Genomic DNA, 14,442 nt, shown 5'->3' with positions numbered 1-14,442 from the left:
TTCCCTGGAGAGAAGTCTTCCGTAGGGATCTTCTTGTTCCTCCACCTCTTTGGTACCTTCTTCTTTGTTTCTTTTGAAGTTGCCTTCCCCTTGGTGACCTCCTTTTTCCAAGGAGTTGTGATGCTGTCTTCACCTGCCTCTAGAGGTTTAGGTTCCTCCAACTTTTCCTTGAGCTGTGGCAATTGCTGTTTTCCTTGTTTATCTATTAAGGGGATCTCAGCATGAAGTGGCTGTGCTTCAGTGCTTGTTTCCTTCTTCAGTGTCTCATTATCATTTGTGCTGAGTTCCTTGTCCTCTTGATCTGTTTCTTGTGAGAGTTTGAAAACATTGAAGCTGAGTCGTTCATCATGGATTCTCAATATTAGTTCCCCTTTCTCTACATCGATAAGTGCTCTGGCCGTAGCTAGGAATCGTCTTCCCAATATGATTGGGTGAGTGTGACTCTCTTCCATGTCCAGGATGACAAAGTCTGTTTGGAGAAAGTATTTCCCAACCTTTAGCAACACATTTTCCACCACTCCAATTGCTTGCTTTTAAGTTTTGTCAGCCAGTCTGATGATTACATCTGTGGGCATTATCTCATTGATCTGCAGCCTCTTCACCAGGGATAAGGGCAGTAAGTTGATGCTGCCCCCAAATCACATAGTGCTCTATCGAACATAGTTTCACCTATGGCACAAGGAATGTGAAAACTCCCTGGGTCTCTTCTTTTTGTAGGCAATTCAGGTTGAATAAGGGCACTACATTCCTTGTTCATCACTATAGTCTGGCCTCCTTTGAGTGAGCTTTTCCTGGGAAGAAGTTCCTTCATATACATGATGAATGCAGGCATTTGTTGAATTGCCTTGATGAATGGTATGTTTACATGCAGAGATGCAAACAAGTCTAGGAACCTTGAGTATATTCTTTTTCCCACAGCACCATTGAGCAGTTGAGGGAAGGGGGCATAGAGCTTCAGTAGCTCTTGTTGAGGGATTTCTGGTTCTTGGTGATCTCTATCCTCCTCCTTTGTTGAGTTGTCTTCAGGTTGTTTGCAAAGTTTTCCTTGCTTGTCTTCAGTCTCTTGATCACTCGTAGTGACCATTTTGCAATCTTCCCATCTTACTTTCTTTGCTTCTCCTTTGGGGTTTTTCTCTGTGTCACTTGGGAAGCTATCAGTAGGTTTGGGAATCTTCTCAGCTAAATATCCCACCTGGAATTCCAGCTTCCTGATGGTCTCTCCCTGATTCTTAATATTTGCTCGCACCTCCTCTTTGAACACCTTATTTTCTTGAATCTCTTGGCATATTCCTTCAAGTAAGGCTTCAATCTTAGAGAGCTTGTCAACAATTGATGAGTGATTCGGAGAAGATGTGCTGTTTTGGTTTTGATAGGCGTGTGGAGAAGTGTTGTTGTGGGGGTGTTGAGATGTCCTCTGTGTGAACTGCTGATGAGCTGCATTGTTGTTGGAGTTGTAACGTCTCTGGTCTTGGTTTTGATCTTGCTCACTTCCCCACCCAAAGTTTGGGTGGTTTCTCCATCCAGGGTTGTAGGTCTTGGAGTATGGATCATAGTTTTTCCTTGGTGAATTCCCAATGTAGTTGGCTTGCTCCTGACTCCACTCTGCTTCGTCATTCACTCCTTCTTGGGTTGTTGATGAAGTGGAGATTGCTGCTACTTGGTTCATCTCCATCTTCTTGGTGAGGTCAGCCAGCTGCTGGGTAATGAGCTTGTTTTGGGCCAACAGAGCATCTATATTGTTTAGCTCCATTACTCCTCTTGTGTTCCCTCTTTCGGAAGCATAGAAGTAGTCGTTCTCTGCTACTGTTTCAATAACATCTATGGCTTCCTCAATAGTCTTCTTCTTGTTCAAAGATCCTCCGGATGAATGGTCTACGGCCTTCTTTGACTCATAAGAGAGCCCTTCATAGAAAATGTGCAGCTGCACCCATTCGTTGAACATGTCAGGTGGACACCTCCTTGTTAAGTCCTTGAACCTCTCCCATGCTTCATATAGAGTCTCACCATCTTGTTGCCTGAAAGTTTGGACCTCAGCTCTCAGCCTGTTGATTCGTTGAGGAGGGTAAAATCTTGCTAAGAATTTTTTCACCACGTCTTTCCAAGTTGTCAAGCTTTCCCTTGGGAAAGATTCCAGCCACTTGGCTACTTTGTCCCTAAGTGAGAATGGAAATAGGAGCAGTCTATAGGCTGATGGGTGAACACCATTAGACTTTACTGTGTCACAAATTCTCAGGAAGGTGGTCAGATGTTGATTGGGATCTTCTTGAACACCTCCTCCAAACGAACAGTTATTCTGAACAAGGGTGATGAGTTGTGGTTTAAGTTCAAAGTTGTTGGCATGGATTGTTGGCTTTTGGATGCTACTTCCACAATTGCCTGGGTTTGGATTGATGTAAGAGCCCAAAACTCTTCTATCCTCCCCAGCATGATTTGCTCTACCTCCTCCCCCATGGTTGTGATCCTCTTCTTCATGATGGTTTTCTATGTTGTCTTCCATGTTTGTTTCAAAGAATTCCTCTTCTTCCTCAGCACCAACCACTTTCTTTCCTCTTGCCTCCCTCCTTAATCTAAGGAAGGTCTTCTCAGGTTTAGAATTGAAGGAAGTTGAAGCCCCGCTTCTTCTCCCTGTCATAAAACCATCAATTGCAAGCAAGAAAAGATAGGTGAAGAAAGTATTTGTGTCAGAATTACTGTTAGTTGTGGGTGATGCAATATATCAAACAGTTAGTGGTTTAGCAAATAGAATTGGAAATAACAAAGAAAAACAAAAGAGCAGAGGGGGAAGGGAAGAAGTTTAACTAAAACAAAAAGTAAATCACTCAAACAGAAAATGAAATTCACAAAAATAAAAATGCTCAATCTAGTGATCTTCCAATTTAATCATTGTTGATGCACAATCAATCCCCGGCAACGGCGCCATAAACTTGATGCACGGAAAACTTGTCTCACAACAAATCTCCCTTCGGCAAGTGTACCGAATTTGTCGTCAAGTAAAAACTCACAATAGAGTGAGGTCGAATCCCACAGGGATTGATTGATCAAGCAACTTAAATTAGAAGAATGTTCTAGTTGAGCGAATCCAGAATTTAGGTTGAGAGTTGCAGAAGATAAAATGGCGGGAATGTAAATAACAGAAAAGTAAATGTTAGAATTAAAGGACTGGAAGTAAATGACTGAAAATAAATTGCAGAATTGTAAATGGGAATGGGGGATTCGCTCATAAAAGTAAATGGCAGAACTTAAAGAGAATGGGTAAGATCAGAGATGGGGAGTTCATTGGGCTTAGGAGATGTTGCAATTCTCCGGATCAAGTTCATTTTCATCTCTTCCTCAATCAATGCACTCATTGATCTCCTTGGCAATCTTAAGTGATTGAATTACAATTTCTTACAATTCAATCTCTCAAATCTTGATCAATAGCCAATTCCTTGGTCAATTGCTCATGAGAAGAGATGAAGTATGGTCACTGATTATACCACATGCATTTCCCAAATCAAGTATTGAGAGGGTTATAGTCATATACCCATCCAAACCCAATTTGGTTCAGCATGAGAAAGCATTTCTAGCTTGATCTCTTCATTCCTCTTTCAAGGTTCAAAAGAGATCCAAGTTTGAATAGCTTCTCTTCCAAGATAACTACTCAATTGGATGAAGATCGAAAGCTTTCAAGTAAAATCAAGAGAATAGATAGAAGAAGAATAATGAAAATTAGTATTGATCCATCAAATTACAACAGAGCTCCCTAACCCAACGAAAGGGGTTTAGTTGTTCATAGCTCTTAAAAATAAAAATAAAGATGGAGAATACATCATAGAACTAGAAATTGCAGAGAAAAATAAAATACAGAGAGTAGTTCTCTTTTTCCAGCCCCCAGAACTCCTTAACAATTCAAAGCTACTCCTATATATACTATTTCTCTCAGCTTCTAGTTTGCTCTTAAAGACTTGGGCCTTTGGATCTTAAGTTTGAAGCAGTTCTTTTCTTCATTTGGGCTTGGCTTTACTTGCAGAGAGAAAGTGCTAAGTGGGCAGAGACTTTAGCTAAGGGCGTTAGGGGTGTTAACATTTAGTGAAAGTAAAAGTTCGAGAACGTTAGTGACACTTAACATTTTCACTAACGTTCCAATGTACCCCTTTGCCTCATGTTAGAGCCCACGTTAACTAGGTTAACGTGGCTTCTAACGTGGCCTTGCCAAACTTCGAGAACGTTAGTGACACTCAACATTGTCACTAATGTTCCAGTGTGCCCGTTTTTGCTTCATGTTAAAGCCCACGTTAACTAGGTTAACGTGGCTTCTAACGTGGCCTTGCCAAACTTCGAGAACGTTAGTGACACTCAATATTGTCACTAATGTTCCAATGTGCCCCTGGATCTCACGTTAGAGTCCACGTTAACTAGGTTAACGTGGCTTCTAACATGGCCATTCTTAGCCATCCCAACGTTAGTGACAATGTTGAGTGTCGCTAACGTTGGCTCATCATTCATTCCTCATCGTTAGCTTCCACGTTAACTAAGTTAACATGGGAGTTAACGTGGCTCCTTGGGGGGTTGTGTGGTTGCTTCCAACGTTAGTGACTATGTTGAGTGTCACTAACGTTGTCGACAACTCTCACCTCTTACGTTAGCTCCCACGTTAACCAAGTTAACGTGGGAGTTAACGTGGTGTGTTGCATCCTTAGGCCAACGTTAGTGACAATGTTGAATGTCACTAACGTTGGCTTATCTTCCCCTTTTAGTGTTAGAGGCCACGTTAACTAGGTTAACGTGGGCTCTAACGTGGCCACTCATGAGTGTTTGCCAACGTTAGTGACAATGTTAAGTGTCACTAACGTTGGCTCAACTTTCCTCTTCCACGTTAGAGTTCACATTAACTTAGTTAACGTGACTCTTAACGTGGGCAATGATGGCTTTGAGAGTGTTATTGGCAATCACTTTTCTCATTAACTTTGCAAGTTACCTCCCTTTCCTTGCTTCCTTTGGTTCTGAAATCAAGCAATAGAATGCATCAAAGTTCTAGTCCAAGTCATGGGTAATGCAGCATACAATTTGTCACTAAATTCATGCAAAATCCTCATGAAATAATGTAAAATGCACAATGTAAGCTTGAACCAAGGTGTAGGTGAATATATACCCAAAACTAGCTTATTTCCTAAAGGAATACATGAAACTACCCTAAAAATAGTAAAGAAAAGGTCAGTGAAACTGGCCAAGATGCCCTGGCATCAAGGATTAATTCTTCCTTTTCTTCTTTTATCTTTTTAGGAAAAGGAGAGAAACATTGAAGGAGATTGATTGGACAACTAAATGAGAAGGGTTCGGCCACTTCATGAAGAGGGACTACACACTTGTTCTAAAAAGGGAAGGCATTGGAAAATGCTGCCATGCAACATTGAAAAGGATGGGACCCTTGAAGACCGAGCAATATCCATCAAAAAGTGATGATCCTTGTCCTTTCTCTATGCACAACCCCAACCGTCTATCAAACAACCACTCCATCAATCCACACCCTCCATTCACTCACAACCTCTCTATATAAGTGATCCTTGTTCCGTACCCCACTCTGCACACCTCTCCATTTCGGATTCCCCTTCACTCCCTTCATTGTACTCAACCCTAAACAACCAAAAGTCTCCACACCATTGCCAACTTCAAACATTAACCCTCATTCATGGCATCTTCGAGCTCTAAAAGAAGGAAGGGAAAGGAACCTATGGAGCAACACCTGTTTGATGAAAAGAGATTTAGAAGCTTGCACCATGCATTGTAATACGGGTGGATGGTGGATAAGGAGATCATTTATGAGCTGGAATTTCAAGTTAGGAAAACTGAGTGTCCCGAAATCACAAAGAAGGTAGAAAAGAGAAGATGGGAGCTCCTCACTGATCTGGTCATTAAGGTGAATGCAAATCTTATAAGAGAGTTTTATGCAAATGCGGTCCGATATGATAAGGCAGATGAGTCATATACAAGCTTTGTGAGAGGAAAGATTGTGGATTTTGGTCCCATGAGTGTCATGAAGGCATTAAAACTGCGGTCCATACCGTTTGAAGAAGAGAGTTATCATTCAAGAATAGACAACAACCCTAATCATGACCAGATAGTGCAAGACATTTGTGTACCAGGAGCTGAATGGGAAAGATATGCAGATAGGAGAAATCAAGGTTCATGAACTCATAGCAGAAGGCATTAGAAAAATGGCAGAGAAAAGCGACTCAAGAGGAACGTTAGGTTACCCCAGCACTATTTACCGACTGTGCAAGAAAGCTGGGGTGGTGTCTCGACAATATTTGGAAAGCCAAGGAGCACAGAGAGAGCTTCAACTACAGATGATGGGGCAGCAAGAGGAGTCGCTCTCAAGATGGAAGACTCAACAAGGGGAGTGGCAAAAGAAAATGATGGATCAGCAACTGAGTCAAGGGCAACAATGGGGTGAAACATTCCACAGGATGGAACAAAGGCAAAACGAGCAACAAGAATCCATCCAGAGGCTAATCAACATTCAAGCACATCAAGGTGCACATATACATGAGATGCATCGAAGACAGATAGAACAGGCTAAACTATTGGACGAGCAAAGGGCATTCGCAGAAGGAGTTTACCTGAGCGAGACTGGGCATCATATAAATACTCAAGCCAGGCTCGGTTACTTGGTAGGACAGCTGCCTATATTGCATCCAGGAATCACAAGGTATGAAGAAATGAGGGATGAATTAGCACGAGAAGAAAGACAAAAGGTGGAAGAAAGTCATGAATCAGTGAGGAAGGCACTTGAGGATTGGAAGCAAACAAGATTGGCACGGATGCGAGGGAATGCAAGAGGACACAAAGAAGACAAACAAGGAAGAAAGCATGGGCATCCACAAGAGTAAAAGGTGCTGACATTCCTTCTTTGGTCCATCTTCTTCCATGCTTTGAATAAGGAAGATCTTGTATAAAATAGAACTTGCTTCCATGTTATGTTTGAACCTTTTTAAATTATGTCCCTTAAGTTTTTGTGTTGAAGAGGTCTCTGTGTGCTAGTCTTTATGTCACCGCATCCTTACTTTGCTTACTTGTATACTTGTCCTTTTTGAATCAAATGAAAAAGAGAATGAGTGTTTACAAAAGACCAGAGAGGTGTTCATACTATGGAGTAAGTTCATGAGTTTATGGTATAGTCATAAGTTAGCTAAGTTGGTTCAACCATAAGGTGGGAGGACAACTATCTGTCATGAATACTGTGCTTGAGACACACCCCATGAGACTAGCTAAATAAGAAGATCCTAATAAGAAAAAGGGAAAGAACAATCAAAGTTGAGGAATAAAAGAAAAAGAATAAGCAATAAGGCTAGGCACCAATGGTTTTTAATCTTGAGGCATGTGTATGTGGTGCTCCTGTGTGAGGGATCTACTTGTTCTTAGGGGTGCCTTATCACTTGGTAACTTGGGTTAACTAACTTGGGATTATCAGCTGAAAGTCTACTATCAAGAGTAACCCTCAATACAGAGCATTTAGTAACCCAAAGAGGTGCTGGACACCAAGGTCTCAAGAAAAGAAAATAAATAAACTATGTGCCTGTGGTGTGTATGTATGGGGGAGAGACTTGAGCAAGTAAGTCCTTAGGGGTGCTTCAACACCTAGCACCTTGAACCAACTGGTTCGGGAGTGTTGGCTGAAAGCTTATTTTAAAGAGTTGCCTCCTTACAGAGCACTTAGCTTAAGAACAAAAATAAGCCCTGAAATAACAACAAAAAGATCAATGAATAAAAGTCTCATGGGATGCAATCACAGTGAGTATTCTAGGACATGATAAAGGTCTGAAAGCCAGGAATGAACCTAAGTTGCTATGCATGAAACCACCATAAAACCAGGGACATGACTTCCACAAGAATGACTCATTTCTCTTGGCATTCCATTTATCATTCTCTTGTTCCAGTACTTGCTTAGGGACAAGCAAGCTTTAAGTTTGGTGTTGTGATGCCAGGGCATTTTGGCCAGTTTCACTGACCTCTTCTTTACTGTTTTTAGGGTAGTTTCATGCATTTACTTAGGAAATAAGCTAGTTTTGGGTAGATATTCACACACATCTTGATTCAAGCATACATTGTGCACTTTACATGATTTCATGAGGATTTTGCATGAATTTAATGACAAATTGAATGTTGCATTTCCCATGACTTGGACTAGAACTTTGATGCACTTTATTGCTTGATTTCAGGACAAAGGAAGCAAAGAAGAACCACATTAGTGGCTACGTTAGTTACACTAACGTTAACACTAACGTGGTATGGGAGTAACTTGCAAAGTTAATGAGAAAAGTAATTGCCAATAACGCTCTCGAAGCCATCATTGCCCACGTTAAGAGTCACGTTTTGATCCGGAGAATGCAACATTTCCTAAGCCCAATGAACTCCCCATTTCTGATCTTACCCATTCTCTTTAATTTCTGTCATTTACTTTTATGAACAATTTCCCCATTCCCATTTACAATTTTGCAATTTACTTTCAGTCATTTACTTTCAGCTCTTATTTCTAGCATTTACTTTTTCTGCCATTTACCTTCCCGCCATTTTATTTTCTGTAATTCTCAACTCAAATTCTGGATTCGCTCAACTAGAATATTCCTCTAATTAAAGTTGCTTGATCAATCAATCCCTGTGGGATTCGACCTCACTCTATTGTGAGTTTTTACTTGACGACAAATTCGGTACACTTGTCGAAGGGAGATTTGTTACGAGACAACTTTTCCGTGCATCAGTTCCGCTTTCTCCATTTGATATGGGCCTTCCCACTTTGATCTTAGTTTTCCGGGCAACAATCTCAATCTTAAATTGTAAAGGGGGACTAGATCACCAGCTCTAAATTCTTTACCTCTTATGTTCTTATCATGCACGACTTTTATTTTCTCCTTGTAAAGTCTAGAGTTCTCATAAGCTTCAAACCTAAAACATTCCAACTCCGCTAGTTGTAGCTTCCTCTCAACTCCGGCTCCACCCAAACTTAGATTGCACTCCTTAATGGCCTAATATGCCTTGTGCTCTATCTCCACCAGTAAATGGCAAGCTTTGTCATACACCAACCGAAAGGGGCTCATGCCAATTGGCGTTTTGTATGCCGTTCGTTAGGCCCATAATGCATCGGTGAGCTTAGCACTCCAATCTTTTCTATTGGGCTTCACAATTCCTTCCAATATGTGTTTAATCTCCCGATTGGAAACCTTGGCTTGGCCATTTGTTTGTGGGTGGTAGGTTGTAGCTACTTTATGCATGATGCCATATTTCTTCATTAGCCCTTCCATTCTCTTATTGCAAAAATGTGAGCCTTGGTCGCTCACAATTGCTCGTGGCGACCCAAATCTACAAATGATATTATTTCTCACAAAGGATAGGACCACATTAGCATCATCTGTCCGGGTGGGTATCGCTTCCACCCATTTGGACACATAATCAATGGCAAGTAGAATGTAGAGAAAACCATTAGAATTTGGGAATGGCCCTATGAAGTCGATACCCCACGCATAAAAAATCTCACAAAATAGCATGGTTTGTTGGGGGATTTCATCCTTCTTGGAGATATTACCAAATCTAATGCATTGAGAACAAGATTTACAAAAAAGAGAAGAGTCCTTGAAAAGAGTTGGCCACCAAAATCCACAATCTAGAATTTTCCTTGCGATTCTTTAAGGTCCGAAATGGCCTCCTCCTTCGGAGGAGTGGCAAGCTTCCAAGATTGAGTGGAATTCGGTTTGTGGAATGCACCTCTGAATTGCTTGATCCGCCCCACATCTCCAAAGGTATGGGTCATCCCACACATAGTATTTGGATTCGCTTTTTAGCTTATCCCTTTGATATTTGGAGAGATTAGGAGGGAAGGAGCGAGATACCAAGTAAATGGCAATTGATGCATACCAAGAAATGGTTTCCGAGATTGCATGCAAGCCCTCAAAGGGAAAAGAATCATTAATAGGAGTGGTATCGCCTTTGGTGTGTTCAAGGTGACTTAAGTGATCCGCCACTAGGTGTGGGTCAAACTCAATGTCCTTTTGCAACAATCTTGATAGAGGCAATTGATGCATGGAAACTTGTCTCTCAACAATTTTCCCTCGGCAAGTATACCGAATTGTCGTCAAGTAAAAACTCACAATAGAGTGAGGTCGAATCCCACATGGATTGATTGGTCAAGCAACTTTAATCAGAGGAATGTTCTAGTTGAGCTAAGCAGGAATTGAGTTGAGATTTGCAGAAAAGTAAATGGCAGGAAAGTAAATAACAAAAAATGTAATTGCTGGAAGTAAATGACGGAATGTAAATGACAGAAAGTAAATTGCATAATCTTAAATGGGGATTTGGGGAAATGAACTTAAAGGTAAATGGCAGAAAGTAAAGTGAATGGGTAAGATTAGAAGTCAGGGATTCATTGGGCTCAGGAGATGTTGTATTCTCTGGATCAAATTCATTCTCATCTCTTCCTCAATCAATGCATTCATTGATCTCCTTGGCAATCTTAAGTGATTGGATTCCAATTCCTTGGCAACCCAATCTCTCAAATCTTGATCAATAGCCAATTCCTTGGTCTAATTTCTCATGAGAAGAGATGAAGTATGGTCACTGATTATACCACATGTATTCCTAAATCAAAATGTTGGTAGGATTATATGTCACCATATCCATCCAAACCCCAATTTGGTCCAACATGAGAAAGCATTTCTAGCATGATCTCTTCATTCCTCTTCCATGGTCCGAAGAGATCCAAGTATGAATAGCTTCTTTTCCAAGACAACTACCCAATTAGATGAAGATTGAAAGCTTTCTAGTAAAATAAAGAGAAAAGAAAGAAGAAGAATAACGAAAACTATTATTGATCCATCAAATTACAACAAAGCTCCTTAACCCAATGAAAGGGGTTTAGTTGTTCATAGATCTGGGAATGAAAAGCGTAAATGAAAAATACACTCTGAAAACTCAAACTAGAAAGTGCAGGGAAAGTAAAATATACAGAGTGTAGTTCTCCACAAAATGCCAAAAGCTCCCTTACTAGTTCAAAACTACTCCTATATATACTACTCTTTTGATCTTCTAGTTGGCTTCTTCAAGTCTTGGATATGGGCCATTGGATCTTTAGTTGAAGTAGTTATACTATTTAGTGGGCTCAGCTTTGCTTGCAGAGAAAGTGTGAGTTAGGCATGGACGTTAGTTAGGACGTTAGAGGTGTTAAAGTTAAGTGAAAGTGTAGGTTCGAGAACGTTAGTGACGATCACCTTTTTCACTAACGTTCTAAGCCAAAATTGATTCACGTTAACTTCAACGTTAGTGGCACTAACGTGACCACTAACGTTGCCTCTTGGTCCTTCGCAAACGTTATTGGCATTCACCTTTTCCAATAACGTTGCTTATTGCCCCTTTTCCCCACGTTAGAGTTCACGTTAGTATAGCTAATGTGACCTTTAACGTGGACTTGCCTATTCTTCGAGATCGTTAGTGACACTTACCTTTGTCACTAACGCTCTAAACGCCCCTCCTTCCCACGTTAGAGTTCACGTTAATTAGATTAACGTGACCACTAACGTGGTGGTGATTGCCATCTCCAACGTTAGTGACAAAGGTGAGTGTCACTAATGTTGGTCCATCAATTCCTCTTCCACGTTAGCTTCCACGTTAACGTAATTAACGTGGCAACTAACGTAGGCAATAGTGGCTTAATAGTGGCTTAATCTAACTTTAGTGACAAAGGTGAGTGTCACTAACGTTGGCAATTCCTTGTCCCTTCCACGTTAGAGTTCACGTTAATGTAATTAACGTGACTCTTAACGTGGCCAAGTGTGCCCCTTATTCACTTTTACCACTAACGTTGGAGCTTCACTTCTCTTCCACGTTAGCTTCCACGTTAACGTAATTAACGTGGCAACTAACATGGGCTATGATGGCTTTCGAAGGCGTTATTGGCGATCACTTTTCTCATTAACGTTCCAAGCTAGCTCCCATTCCACATTAGTGGTCACGTTAGTTAGACTAACGTGGCTACTAACGTGGTTCTTCCTTGCTTCCTTTGTCCTGAAATCAAGCAATTAAAGTGCATCAAAGCTTTATTCCAATTCATGAGATCATGCATTATCCAATTTGTCATTAAATTCATGCATAATTCTCATGAAATCATGTAAAGTTCACAATGTTTGCTTGAATCAAGATGTAAGTGAATATCTACCCAAAACTTGCTTATTTGCTTAAGAAAATACATGAAACTACCCTAAAACAGTAAAGAAAAGGTCAGTGAAACTGGCCAAAATGCCCTGGCATCACAACACCAAACTTAAAGCTTGCTTGTCCCTAAGCAAGTACTGAAACATAAGAATGATGAATGAAAGAACAAGAGGAACAAGTTCTTATTATATAAGTAAAGCTCTTGGTTTATGGGGTTTCATGTATAGCAACTTAGGTTCATTCCTTTACTAGTTTCCAAGTCCTTATCATGCTTTTGAAAACTTGTTTGATTGCATCCTATGAGATCCTTATTCTTGGATCATCCCCCTTTTCAGGGTTTATTGCATCCTTAGGCTAAGTGCTCTGTGAGGGAGCGACTCTTAAAATAAGCTTTCAGCCAACACTCCCAAACCAGTTGGTTCAAGGTGCTAGGTGTTGAAACACCTCTAAGGACTTGCTCCCTCAAGTCTCTCTCCCCCATACATGCACACCACAGGCACATGGTTTGTTATTTTCTTTCCTTGATGCCTTGGTGTCTAGCACCTCTTTGGGTTACTAAATGTTCTGTAGCAAGGTTGCTCTTGATAGTGGATTTTCAGTTGATAATACCGGGTTAGTTAACCCAAGTTATCAAGTGATGAAGCACTCCTAAGAACTTATTCATCCAAGTAGATCCTTGGTACAGGAATCACAGATATATCCCTCAAGATTTAAACCCTTGGTGCCTAGCCTTATTTCTTATTACTTTTCTTTCTTTTTCAAACTCTTATTGTTCTTTCTTTTTCTTATTAGGATCTTGTTGTTTGGTTAATCTCATAGAATGTGTTTCAAGCATGTAATTCAATACATAAGTGTCCTTATACCTTACAGGTGAACCAACTTAGCTAACCTATTACCACACCACAGACCTTGAGAACTTACTCCACAATGTGAACTCCACTCTGGTTTTTCTTTTCATAACATTCTTTTTTATTAAATTCAAAGGGCAAGCATACAAGTAAGTAGGATGAAAATGAAAACAGGTAACTTGGACAGCAAACATATGACAAAAGCAACTGAAAATATTAGAGACAGAATTGAAAATTCCTAAGCTACTATGGAATCATGTTCTGTTTCATACATGATTTTCCTTATTTAGACTTCAAAGAGATAAAACGAAGAGGAAACTCCATCACCTTTTACTCACAGGGCTGCCCATGCTCTTCCTCTTGTTTGTCCTTTTTGTGTCCACTTGTGTTTTCTCGTATCCATGTCATTCTGGCTCTTTTCCAATCCTCAAGTGCTTTCCTTACTGATTCATGACTCCTTTCGACTTTTTCTCTTTCTTCTCGCGCTAAGTCATCCTTCAGTTCTTCATATCTTGTGATTCCCGGATGCAATATAGGCAGTTGTCCGACTAAGTATCCTAGCCTGGCTTGAGTGTTCACATGATGTCCAGTCTCACTCATGTAAACTCCTTCTGAAAATGCCCTGTATTCGTCGAAGAGTTCTGCCTGTTCTATTTGTTTCTGATGCATCTCATGTATGTGTGCACCTTGATGTGCTTGGATATTGATTAGCTTTTGGATGGCTTCTTGTTGTTGGTCTTGCCTTTGTTCCAACATGTGGAAGAATTCACCCCACTATTTTCTTTGTTCCAATTGCTGTTCCATCATTTGCTTTTGCCACTCCTCTTGTTGATTCATCCATCTAGAGAGTGATTCTTCTTGGCGGTTCATCATTTGTAGTTAAAGCTCTTTCTGTGCCCCTTGATTCTCCATATATTGTCTAGATAAGCTATCAATGGCTTCCTATAATTAGTGCATGTCCAAAGTGGCTGGGGCTTGCTCCCCTAAGTCTGGTCCTTCTACCACTTGATGAGCTGTCCTCTTTCTTAGCCTTCGCTGAGGTAGGGGAGATGCAACAGCATGCATCCGTCAAACAGTAATAGGGATGCCAGTTTTTATCCATTCGGGGTTCTCATCTTCGAACACCACCCCAGCTCTGTCACACAGATGGAAAATAGTACTGAGGTAGCCTAACTTTCCTCCAGAATCGCTTTTCTCAGCCATCTTCCTAATGCCTTGGGCTATGAGTTCATGAACCTTGATCTCTCCCCCTTTTAGTATACATTGCACCATTGTTGCTCTCTTAAGATTCACCTCTGAGTTATTCCCAGCGGGGAGGATGGATCTTCTTACAATTTCGAACCACCCCTTTGCTTTAGGGGTAAGGTCTCCTCTCTTGATGAACTTGGGCTTTCTTTGAGGATCTCGTACCCAATCA

The 14,442-nt window shown here is 40.8% G+C and overlaps 1 non-coding gene across 1 annotated transcript; it reads left to right on the top strand.

Annotated features, from left to right (window-relative positions):
• The first annotated feature begins 1,940 nt into the window (after positions 1 to 1,940).
• Positions 1,941 to 2,044, top strand: LOC112788468 (small nucleolar RNA R71). Its single transcript, XR_003195830.1, has one exon. It is a non-coding gene; the product is annotated as a small nucleolar RNA R71 (small nucleolar RNA).
• Positions 2,045 to 14,442: the final 12,398 nt, after the last annotated feature.

This window comes from Arachis hypogaea, chromosome 20 (genome assembly GCF_003086295.3).
Source record: "Arachis hypogaea cultivar Tifrunner chromosome 20, arahy.Tifrunner.gnm2.J5K5, whole genome shotgun sequence".
NCBI lineage: Eukaryota > Viridiplantae > Streptophyta > Magnoliopsida > Fabales > Fabaceae > Arachis > Arachis hypogaea.
The sequence above is the reverse complement of the archived record's forward strand: the minus strand, read 5'-3'. Positions and strand labels throughout refer to the sequence as shown.